Source organism: Alexandromys fortis, unplaced genomic scaffold (genome assembly GCF_014885135.2).
Source record: "Alexandromys fortis isolate MF-2015 unplaced genomic scaffold, M_Fortis_MF-2015_v1.1 scaffold_219, whole genome shotgun sequence".
Classification (NCBI taxonomy): Eukaryota; Metazoa; Chordata; class Mammalia; order Rodentia; family Cricetidae; genus Alexandromys; species Alexandromys fortis.
Window position 1 is genome coordinate 101,548 of NW_026068092.1, and position 12,872 is coordinate 114,419.

A 12,872-nucleotide genomic window follows, 5' to 3' on the forward strand; every position below is an offset into this window, starting at 1 on the left:
CTCATTATAGATGGTTGTGAGCCACCATATGGGCTGGGAATTGAACGCAGGACCTTTGGAAGAACAGGCAATGCTCTTAACCACTAAGCCATCTCTCCAGCCCCCTCCCCAACTTTTTACTTTCAGACTAGCTGAACTGCCTAAAGGAAGCTCAGACCAAGCTGGAAGAACGAGCTGCCTGCAGGTTGTGTGGTGCACTCCAGGTTTCCAGCTTTCATGGGCTGTCACCCATGCAGGGGTGGGCTTTTGGAGATGCAGCTGTCTTTGAGTCTTCCATGATCTTGTACATAACCCCTCATCCATACTCCTGTACATAACCCAAAAAAACTCACTGGTTCACTAAGGTGGACTTTGATGGTATCCTTACTTTGCATGGTCAAAAGGGGTAAGTAGATATTTGCTCACATCCCACCAGAAGTAGTGTCCTACAACACAGAGAGTTCACCTTCTCAGCATTTCCATCTAGACCTCTGGTTAAAGTGTATACTCTATTAAATTGGATGTTCAGTTCCTGAGGGTAAAGAGTTAAAGCAGGTCCTCAGAGACCACAAAGGGCCCCTCTGAACTCAAGCCTGGCTGAGGAAGTTTATTTATGGCTTGTAGGGTGGACCAAGTCAGGCAAAGAAACCAAAACCAGGTAGTCTGTGAAAGGTAATCTGAGGACCTTGTGCTTAGTGGGTATTTGGTCTGCTTCCAAGGTCAAAAGTACAAAAGCTGCAATGAGACATAGTAGTTGCTACTGAGTTCATACTCAGTACTGTGAATGACAGGTTAGAAGTGCGACAGTCAACCCAGCATCAGTAATTGTTGTTATAGACAAGGGATGAAAATCATCAGCTCTATATGACTCCTCAAGTAAGGTGGGAGTCCATGGTGTTCACCTGAGGGAGAGCTGTAAACCCTGCTACATTGAGTACAATGTGGTACTCAAAGGCAGTAACCAATATGGGTCCTTGGTCATGCCCTTTGGCATCATCTTCCAGAGTCTTATCCACACCATCAAATCAAGCATGAACTCCCCCAACACAGTGAAATACATTTTTATTTTTACTGGTCACTAAGTGGTAGTGAAAGAAACAGCTGTGCAAGACCACTACAGAACAGGTGTACCAAATATGAACAGAAACCTTTGGAAAGTTTGGAAATCACACTATGTGCTCCAGGGTCTCAAATGCTGAATTCCAAATTAACAAAAGCTAACACAATAGACCCTCATCATCATACTGACAGCCCTGCCTGGCCCCCAAGTCCCTTCAGTGATCTCCAGGCTAATGGAGAGCCAGAACTCTACCCAAATTGGCCAAGTCTAGACAAGCAACTGCTTGGTACCTTTCTGGAGCACGCACACACACACACACACACACACACAAATGTTAAAATTATCTTGGAAACTGGGCACACAGCAGCACTGGTCCTCGTTTTCTCTGACATAGGTTATCCTTTTATTCCTGGACTTCATGAGATAAGCCCCAACAGTTCACACACTCAATAACTCTGAAGGAACAGACCTGGCAGTGGGTGCACTTAGAAGTGGGAGGTGAGAGGACTTGCAAGTCAGTCTTCCCCCAGATTCCAGACACGGCAGATCTTAATTAGTTTTGTCTTATTCTTCAATGGACAGTCAAGATAGCTCAGGTAAAAGTGTTTTCCACCAAGCCTGATAACCTGAGTTCAATCCTTAGAACTCACATAGTGGGAGAACCAACATGGGAAAGCTGTCCTCTGACTTTCACACACACACGCACTGTGGTACATGAGAGCACACAAACATAGATATATACATACATACAATCATACATAATATATACACAAACATACACACGTTTTAAAAAAATAAGAAAAAGAAAAGGATGCAGAAAACTACACATTGGCACAAAGGAAGGTACATCCTGAAAGCAAGGTGAGAAAGAGCAGAAGGGCTCCACCTAGGTGCCTTGTCAATGCACCCCACCCAGGGCCACACTAGCACGCCCATGCTCTTCTTTGGCATCACACTTACCCAATGGCTAAAGGACAGGAAGGAAGGGACTCCAAGTCAGTGGCTTTCATGCCTACCCAATCTTCTTAAGAAGAGACCCTCAAGGCTTAAGAAACCAGAAAGACATCTGGAGCTGTGGGCCTAACCTCAAATCATGCAGGTACTTTTTTCCAGGGGCTGTGGCACTCGGCACTAAGCCAAGGCAGTGAGTCCTGCCAAATGTCAAGGTACAGTAGCAAATCAGCACCAAGAAGTCCTGTGGCATTCAGGACAGACGACTTTTCCAAGTGTGAGAAGGACAGCAACTACTGGGGGCTTCCTGGGCATGAAGAGCTAGGGCCATGCTAGACATACCTGGTGAATGCTATCTCTCCAAAGCTGGATCAGTCCTCACTCGCAGAACATGCTTTTGCACATCTGATCTGCCCCTAAAATTCTATAGGGGACTCAGTCCAGGCATTTCCTAAATTTATACCACTTCCTGGGATAAATACTCTAACACTGTCATTTTACACTACAAAGGAACAATTTTCCCAAGCCATACAGCATCCAGCTCTAAAGCCTGAGGCTTTGAAATACTGTGATATAGTACCTAACTAAGCAACATAATCTACCACTGCCTGTGAACAGAAAGGAAGCAAAGAAGGATGCAAGAGTGGGTCAGAGCATGAAAGTGTCCTCATGACACAAAGTGAGCTTTAGACCTGCTGTGCTGGACATACCCCTTCAGGCCCTTGGACTCTGTCAGCAGGTCCTAGTAAAACACAACTTCCTGGGACTCCTGCTCCTTTGTGCCTCCTTCGCCTAGGGTTGGGACTGCTCTGGTGCTAAACTGAACCTTAGAAAGGTCTAGTATCTCAGCTTTTGCTGTCTGGAGAAATTCAGCTCCCAGTTCGACTACCATGCTTCGAAGAGGCCTCGGCTGTCCAAAGAGAGTGAACTGATGAGGACACAACAGTGAGCATCAAGACCCTGAGCACAAACAAGCTGAGGCGTTCTAGTCACAAGCTGCTGAAGCATCCATTCCAGCAGACACAGTAAATGTGAGGGAATGTCAACCTAATGAGCCTTGTCAACTTGTGGAATCCTAAGCAAATCATAAAAGCGGCTGTTTTAAGTCAGTAAGGCTGGAGAGTAGTATGTCACACAAGGGATAATCCAAAATGCCAATCTACCTTTCGACTTCAGACAACTTAAGATAGGCAAAAACAAAAACAAAAATAAAAAACCCTCTATATCTTGTGACAGGCATATCAGAGAAGAATGGTTTTCTGTCCTGTAAGCCTGTGAAATATCATATTACAAGTTGGCCCTTTTAGGAAACTTGTCAGAACACTTACTTGCATTCTACAAACCATTCTTGTTACCCAAGAAGTCAATGACACAGATACCAGTTATAGCCTAGTCCTTTAGAACACATACATTAAAGCATCACCTAGATGCTTTCTCACCCAATCCATTAATAAGTATCCACAGTGTAATATAATATCCTAATATAAAAACACACATAGTATGATAGCCCTTACCTATGGAAGCTCCCAGAATTAAAGATAATCATACAAACCTAAGTGGAAAGATATACAGTGACAGAAAGCTATAGTCACATATATGTGTGTGTGTGTGTGCGCCTGGGGCTTCCTTCAGAAGTAACAATTAAATCCCAACAGTTGAAGGCAAGTCAACCAGAAGGGTGGGATCAGCCAGAGGACACATAGCATCGAATCAAGAAGCAGCCTAATATACTAATATACTGCCCCAGAGTTCATGAGGTAAGCACAGTTGGATGAGGACACATCCAGGAGCTTAGACATTATTCAAAAGTCATATTTCAAAGAAGCACTGCCAAGGTCACATCATGGCTCAACAAATGCTATGTGGAAAAACAGGGGGGTTTCAAGGCGCTCCAGAGGAAGATGGAAATAAAGACTAGGAACAGGTTTAGACTTTAATGTTGGCCCTCTCTGGACTGACTCTTTAGTTCTGTCTCCTATCTGTTATTCAACTTTGATAAATTGTTTAATTTTCCCAAACACCAGCTTTCTAATCTGTACAAGTGGTGAGGACATGCTCAGCTTACACACACCTGCTCTTTGTGGACAGACAAATCAAGATACTATATCACAATGCTTCTAAGATGCATCTACTTCATAATTTAACATTTGCCAGACCAGGATACACTATAGTGAAAAGTATGGCTGGTTTCCTGATCCCATTCTTTCTTCCTCACTGTAGGTTAAAGGAAGTGTAGAGGTGGACCCACACAGCACTGCCGGAAGTGCTGGCTCCCAACTCCACAGAACCTGGACCTCTCAGACCTGGGAAAACAGCCACTACACCTTCTCGATGGGAAGGACCTTAATAAAGGGCTCTTTGGGCTGTGGGAATGGATCTTATCAGTTTGGCTGGCTAAAGAACTTTTCTTTTGGCACAGCAAGATAAAGATAATTTCCCAACTACCTCCAACTTCAGGCCTTTCTTTGCCTAAAGGCAGAGACAACAGATAAATTAGCATAAACCCTTAACTCTACCAATGTTGGGCAGTGAGGTAGTTTGAATGTAACTGGCCCCATAAACTCATAGGAAATTGCATTATTAGGAGGTGTGGCCTTGAAGTAGATGTGGCCTTGTTGGAGTAGATCACTGTGGGGGTGGGCTTTCAGGTCTCATATAAGCTCAAGCCACGCCCAGTGTCAGTTCACTCCGGTTGCCCACAAATCAAGATGTATAATTCTCAGCTACTTCTCCAGTACTATGTCTGCCTTCACACCACCATGTCGCACCATGATGATGACGGACTAAACCTCTGAAGATGTAAGTCACTCCAATTAAATATTTTTCCTTTATAAGCGTTGCCATGTGGGGAGGGGGGAGAGGCTGGAGAGATGGCTCAGGTTAAAAGCACTGGCTGCTCTTCCCAGAGATCCTGAGTTCAAGTTCAATTCCCAGCACCCACATGGTGGCTCACAACCATCTATAATGAGATCCGGTGCCCTCTTCTGGCCAGCAGGCATATGCCGGCAGAACTCTGTATACAAAATTAATAAATAAACCTTAACAAAAAAAAAAAAAAGAGTTGCCATAATCATGGTCTCTTCACTGCAATAGAAACCCCAAGACAGCACTATCTTTTCTCAAATCAACCTGAACTAGAACACTCCTGCATACCCATCACAAGCCATTTCTTCTCCAAGGATTTGCTTCCAGATCACTCCTATTCAGCCCACACAAGACCCTACTGAATAGCCAGGCAGAGAGTCACATGCCTTTAATACCTGAAATTGGGAGGCAGAGGAAGATGGAGTGAGTTTGAGGCCAGATGGTCAGTAGTCAGTAGCTCAGGGTTGTGATGCTCTGGGTTCAGACTCTAGTGTCAACAAAATAAATTTTAATAAATCAATTAACCATATCCTCCTAGGCTCCCTAGTTTATTCCATTGTTCTTGGTGTCTGTCCTTACGCCAGTCTCATATGATGTTCATTGCTATAGCTTCGCTTTATTTCCATCACAAAGTATAAGATCTCCAACTTCATTCTTTTTAAGGTTATTTTGCTTATTAACAAATCCTTAGAGCCAGGCAATGGTGGTGCAAAGCCTTGAATCCCAGCACTGAGGAGGCAGAGTTCAAGGCCAGCCTGGTCTAGAGAGTGAGTTCTAGGACAGACAGGGCTTCACAGAGAAACCCTATCTAAGGGGAGGGGAGGGGAGGAAGGAATCCTTAAACTTTTTAAAAAATTTTTAGAAATGGCCTTTCTCCCGGCAGAAAACACTATCAGAGTTTTGATAAGAAATTATACTAAACTTGCTATGAGTTTTGTTTGTTTGTTTGTTTGTTTTTTGGGAAGTGTTTCCCTAGTAGCTCTGGCTGACCTTGAACGCACAGAATGCCTGCTTCTGTGCTACAGGTATGCACCACCACTCCTGGCTTATCTTCACTTAGTTCTGAATTTCAGTATTTTTTTGAGCCAAGTTTTATTGGGCACTTGCTAAGGCAGAATGCAATGAGTGAAAGAAAAGCCTTAAACTTACGCAAACCCCAATTCCCAGGACATTCACAGCATGTTTCAGGCTAATCTTCCCAGTGAGCTGTTAGACCATAAAATCAAGAGAACTAGGTATGATGTTGTGAACCTGTAGTCCTGACAAGGAGACAAGGAGACCATTTAATGGGGAGAGGACTGTATGTCCTTGAAACTCAGGAAGTAAAAAACTTGTAAGTTTCAGCAAGTCCAGAAACTGCCCAGCTAAGGACTGATGATTAAACACAAGCCTCTCTCAGACCATTGACTGCAATGAGCTACAGGACTATCTACAGTCCCGCGGTGAGTTAACCCTGGGTTCCAGCTTTCAGGATTTTGGAAATTTGCTCTTTCAGTCATTTCTGCTTCTGGAAGGAAACCTTCATCGTGGGCTTTTAAAAAGCACCAATAAACTCACTGCTTTATCAAGATGAACTTTGATGGCATCTCCACTTTGGTCTGTTGTTGATTCCTTAACTGCGTTGGACAGATATTTCTTCACATCTCCCCAGGGATATAGCCACACAGAGCACATGGTAGAAGAGAAATGAATCTTGTAAGCTGTTCTCTGACCTTCAATGCACTCTGCAGTAAACATACATACACACCCTACACACAAAAATGTAACAAAAATAAAACTAATACACAAAAACAACAAATTGGGCCTCATTAAAAATTAGTGTATGTACATCAAGGGGTATTTATTGCCAATAGCATGAAAAGGCATGGGAGAAAGCATTTGCAAATGACATCTGGTAAGAGACTGAAAACAAACAAACAAAAAACAACCTCAAAAAAATGGACATAGGAAGATTGGAAAGGTAACTCAGCAGTTAAGAGCACTGGCTGCTCTTCCAGAGGACCCAGGTTCAATTATCAGCATCCACATGGCAGCTCGCAGCAGTCTACAACTCTAGTTTTAGGTATCTGGCACTTTCTAGTTTCTGTGGGCAGACACTTTCTGATTCCTGTGGGCAGCAGGCACACATGTGGTGCACAGGCATACATACAGGCAAAACACCTATACACATAAAAATAAAAATTAAAACACTTAAAACAAAAACCAAACAGAGGCCTAAAGAGATGGTTTGGTGGCTAAGAGCACTTGCTGTTCTTTGTGAGGACCTAAATTCAGTTCCCAGCAGCCGTCAGGCAACTCCTAACATCTATGACAACTGTGGCAACTCATAATCATCCACTGGAGATCTTCATCCATACATAGCTACACTCATGCACAGACACATACCTACACATAATTTAAAAATAATAAAAGCAACTTTTAAAAAATAAATAATAAACATGGGACTTAAATACACATTTTTCCCATGAAAACATGAACTGCCAGGAAGCAGTCAATGAAAATATGCACATTCTCAGCAATCCTGAAATCCAAAGCACAACAAGGTACCTATCATGTCACTTCAGTCATAACAAAGGTTACTATTCAGCAAGCTATAAAATGACAAATATTGGCAAACATGTGGAGGAAATGGAAATTTTATTGGGATTTCAAAAATGTTAAACATGGGGCTGGAGAGATGGCTCAGTGGTTAAGAGCATTGCCTGTTCTTCCAAAGGTTCTGAGTTCAATTCCCGGCAACCACATGGTGGCTCACAACCATCTGTAATGAGGTCTGGTGCCCTCTTCTGGCCCACATACATACAGACAGAATATTGTATACATAATAAATAAATAAATGTTTAAAAAAATGTTAAACATGGCATTACCACATGAAAGTTTGAGGACTAATTAGAAACAGAATAACCATGATGATCCAGCAATTCTACTTTTAAATACTTACCAAAATAAGCTAAAAGCTGCATCTCAAGAAAAACTCAGCATGAGTTATATTATAAAGCAAGACTGGCTCAAAATACAAACAAAAGAGAGTGCTGGAGAGATGGCTCAATAGTTGGAAGGACTGGCTGCTCTTCCAGGTTTCCTGGGTTCAGTTCCTGTCACCCACATGGAGGCTCAAAGCCATCTATAATTCCTTTTTAAGGGATCCAATGCCCTCCTCTAGCTTCCGAGACTATCAGGCACATAGGTGGTGTAGACATACAATCAGGCAAAAATACCCTACATATAAAATATAATAATTTTAAAACTTTATTTAAAACAAAAAAATACAACTATGCACATTCTTAAAAAGACAAAAAAAAAGAATATTATCTGTGGTAAAGTACTTGCCTAGCATGCATGAAGTCCTGGTTCAACAGCCAGGATTGGAGGGAAGGTGTATGCATGCATGCGTGCATGTATGTATGTACGTATGTATTGAGAATTAGAATTCTTGGGGAAAAGTCTCACCTGTGTTAAGCATTCTACAAGGCCAACTGACTGTTAAAGAGCTAGGAGTATAACAAATTGGGAGCCAAAGTTATCTTGTGTTATATTTACCCTTAACAGACATGTATTTCCCATCTCTGAGTGACCTAACATCCTTGTGACTAGGTAAAAGAATTTTAAACTATACAAACAGTCCTCCAGTTTCCACCGACTCAAACATCTGAGGCTTACAACAGAGACTTCCCATGCTTTGCTATAACTACCTCCTTAATGTTTCCACCAATGTATTTGAAAAATGTCTTGATTTATAACTTCCTTTGCTCTGTTACTATGAGAACTTAATCAAACTTTTGCCCCATTGGAACATGGTATTTGGGGTAACCTCTATCCACTTTCCAGGCTGTGGTCATTCATGTGGCTCCAGAATAAACTCTCTTAGTCTCTTGAAAGCTGTAGTTTTGCCTTAAATGTACAGACATACTGTATAAGATTTGTTATACTGCCTCTCAGTTATATTATACTCTATATACTATTCAGATGCAAACACATTATATAAAATGAATGATGTATAATACAGATGCAGTATTCCTTATCTGAAACACTTGTGACTGCTTCAGATTCTAAGAACTCACTATCCAGACCAGGCTGTCTACAAACTCATAGTTACCTGACTGCCTCCTGGGTGCTGGTATTAGAGGTGTGCCCCACTAGAGTCTAACTTTATATGTATAATAAGTTCTTTTGGGAATCGGATCCAAGTCACAACAGAAGATTCATTTCTACTTCATATACATAGTATCTTAAATCATATCCCATGGTATGGAAGTTCTATATTGTGGCATCACAATGGCACTGAAAAAACTTTGAATTTGAAGCATCCTGGATTTAGGATTAGGGACACTCAACCTCTATATATGCACACATGCCCACATGAACTACTCTATGACTACAAGATTATCAACTCATTCAGATATAATCATCTCTTGCCTAAATCACCATACATCTTTCCAAAAGTCTCCAGCTCCCTCCTCCTCCTGTTGTGGTATAGCTATTCCCTCTGGGCATAGCATGACCGTGACCATCAGGAAGCAGAGAGTCCAGTGGTAACCTAGAGAATACCTTGCCCCCAAAGTCACAGCAAAGAAATAAGCAAAAATATGCAGTGATGACCAGGTCAGTGATGGCAAGGTCAGCGATGAGGTCTATGGTTAGCAGCAATGGAGCTATTACAATTCTCTCACAAAAAAGAAGGGCAGAGTCACAGGATCCTACCCTGAGATTCCCCTTGAAGAATTCCTTCCTGTCTCACATCTGTGTGGAAGGCACTTGAGCATACAGGAAGTAGCAAGCTGACTGAAGATCAAACAACGGGTGCAGTCCTCATGTTCGTCCCTGTGCTCAATAACCGACCTCAATAAATGAATTGTTTCATCAACCTAGACTTGTATGAAATTGTTTCTCTGGTCTATCAGTGCCCCCATCTGTCGTAAACAGATGTATGGATGTCTTACTGTCTTCTTAGAAATCCACACACTCTTCCAGTTTGCCCTCAGTACCTCCCTTCCAAGAGCCTAGTCAAATCACCCTATGCACTCATTATTTTTTTCTGGCCTCACCTCTGGGGTTCTTAGCCTTGACATTGCTCACACCACAATGCCATCAGCTCTTTTCAAAACACCAGGCAGTTCTGGTAGATCTAAACTAAACTGTGCTTCCCTCATATGGCACTTGCCACATCTCTCTCAAGCATGCTGTGGAGGCAGCCTCCTGCCTACAGGAATGGGTACAAGATAAAGTATGGTGCTAGCTTCCAGCAATACTTATTTGGATAAGTGCTGTCCTCAGCAAGGTCCACTCCATTCAGCGACTGTGCACATAAGAGTACAAAGGCTGACCTCTCATAGTCTGATTTAGGAGAATTCAGCTCCATACGTACCCGCATAAAACCATCTGTGACTATCAGAATCATTACCAACTCAATCAAACATAAGCATCTCTTGCCTGGATCACCAGAAGAGCTTCCTAAGAGTCTCTCAGCTCCCACTTCCTCCTATTGTGGTATAGCGACTTCCTCCCCAGATCTGATCTATAAGAACACAGCTAATCCGGGCAGTGGTGGTATATGCCTTTAATCCCAGCACTCAGGGAAGCAGAGGCAGGCGGATCTCTGTACGTTTGAGGCCAGACTGGTTGACAAAGCGAGTTCCAGACAGCCAGAGATACACAGAGAAACCCTGTCTCGAAAAACAAAAACAAAAACAAAAGGCACAGCCGGGCGGTGGTGGCGCATGCCTTTAATCCCAGCACTTGGGAGGCAGAGGCAGGCAAATCACTGTGAGTTCGAGACCAGCCTGGTCTACAAGAGCTAGTTCCAGGACAGGCTCCAAAACCACAGAGAAACCCTGTCTCGAAAAACCAAAAAAAAAAAAAAAAAAAAAAAAAGGCACAGCTAGGACAAACAAGAGGCAAGTCAAGGGTAGTGGCCACCCACCCACCAGGTACCTTTCATCCCCTTCTTTCAGGATCCAGCACACAGAAGTGTTTACTAATAGATTAGGTGAATACTGTAGTGTATGCCAGGAACCGCTTGCAGCTTTGGCAATAAAGCACGAGCCGAGACAAAATGTCTGCCTTCCAGGAGCTAACTTTCTGTAAGCAGTCTCCAATGGGTTTCAATTTTATTTTACTCAAGTATCTATCTCTACGCATATAAATCAGTAGTCAATAGTAACCGAGGCAAAAGAAGTCATATAACCTAGAAGGTCCAATCGGGCTAACAGGGAAGACTCGGGGCCAAAGCTGGAACACAGGTTCTCTGTAGCATGATTAATAAAAACCCAGAAACAAAAACTGAGGTTCAACCTGAAGATCAGAAAAGCAAAGCAGCCAGCCACTGGCTCTTTTACCCCTACCTTAGTTGAAATGGCTATTCTGCCTCCAGCAATCTCAGAATGAGACTGTGTGAGAGCTGTCTCCTCCCATCTTATAGTCCTCTCTAGTGCTGGGATTAAAGGCGTGTACCATTACCATCCAGTTTCTCTGGCAAACTAGTGTAGCTCCTGGGATTAAATTAAAGGTATGTATCACCACTGCTTGGTCTTTAAGGCTGATCAGTGCTGTTTTACTCTCTGATCTTCAGGCAAGCTTTATTTATTAAAATACAAGTGAAATATCACTACAGTCCTCCCTCCTCCTCCTCCCAGAAAACAGCTTTGATTCCTCCATGACTAGAGAGTTCTCAAAAACCAAATGCTGGAGAAGTTTCTCCAAGCAACTCAAATGAAATCTAGGTCGGAAGTACCAAGGTACCAAGCGACTACAAAAATAGCCACAGAACAGTGACCTCCAAGCATAATATTCCTTGTACCAAGTGCCACTTAGTGTCTGAAAGCTGTCCTTCTGAAGAAGAAAATGGTTTCCAAGCTCTCCAGGAAGACAGAGGTGGTCAGAATCAGCACAAGATCATTACTTGGCAAGGCAGAAAGAAGAATCCTGATCTGGTCTAGGTAGGATTACCAAGTCATTTCCTTCATCTTTACTATCATCTTGGAGAAGGCTGCAAAACTCAGCCAGTTTGTACTGCTACATGTTTTCTGTCTGATGCAAGTTACTCCAAATCTTAAGAGTGTTTCACTAGCTCACATGACAAGTCCTGGAATAGGTCTACTTCTGAGTTTATTAATGTAATTTATCAACTTAAAGAGTTAAGTCCCTTCATCTTCCTCTCGTCAACCTCAGTTTGAGCCTGTCCTTTTGGTTACAAACTGGCTGCCACATTCAGACACAGTGAAATCTGCAGAAGAAGTTGGATCCAAAAGCCCCCAGCAAATATCTTGCTAGCTAGAAGTATTACATGGTAGTAATTTTAAAAGTCCTTAGAACTCGCAGGTGTACCAGGTTAGGAGCATCAGCACACATGCCCCTACCTAGAGATTGTCCTGCAGAAAAAGTCGGGCAGAAAACAAAGGAATCCCGGGGTTCTGTTAGCAAAGAAGAGAACAGGCCAGAGGATCAGCAGTACCCCCTTCCCACTATTAACAGTCCCACCCAGTCTTCTGGGTGATGTTGCTGATCTTATTGAAAACATAAAATGTGCTTGCATCCATTTTTAGTCCCCAGGGCTTAGTCCAGCTCTGTGTCATTTACTAGGCCTCTCCAAGTCTATAAGCAAATACTGAAAGTAACTAGGTTACACTAGCAACATCTGAGTAACTTGCAGGGTCAAGGCAGACACAGTATGCATCCTTTCCATGGACACCCACAAGACCCAAGATTGGGACAATAACACCAGGTCCTCCATTGACTACCCAAGGTGTGCCTCCCAGCTGTATAACTATGAATCTCCTCATAAAGTTTAAAGTATATTTTCAGCCACTTATTAGATTAGAATTCTAAAATGAAAAATACACACACGAGAAAGGATCTCAATCTTAAACCAAGGCTGGCCTCAAACTCATTGCAATCCTCCTGCCTCCTTGGTGCTGGGTTTACAGTCAAAAGCCACATATACAGTTATTTCAATAAATGTTTTGTTTTGTTTTTTTGTTTTTGTTTTTGTTTTTTTTTTTTTTTTTTTTGGTTTTTCGAG

At 42.6% G+C, this 12,872-nt stretch overlaps 1 protein-coding gene across 2 annotated transcripts in view; it reads right to left on the minus strand.

Moving 5' to 3' along the window:
• The window catches only part of Hira (histone cell cycle regulator), a 111,614-nt gene that overhangs the window by 91,084 nt on the left and 7,658 nt on the right, over positions 1-12,872 (minus strand). The gene's annotated exons all lie outside the window — the stretch shown is intronic.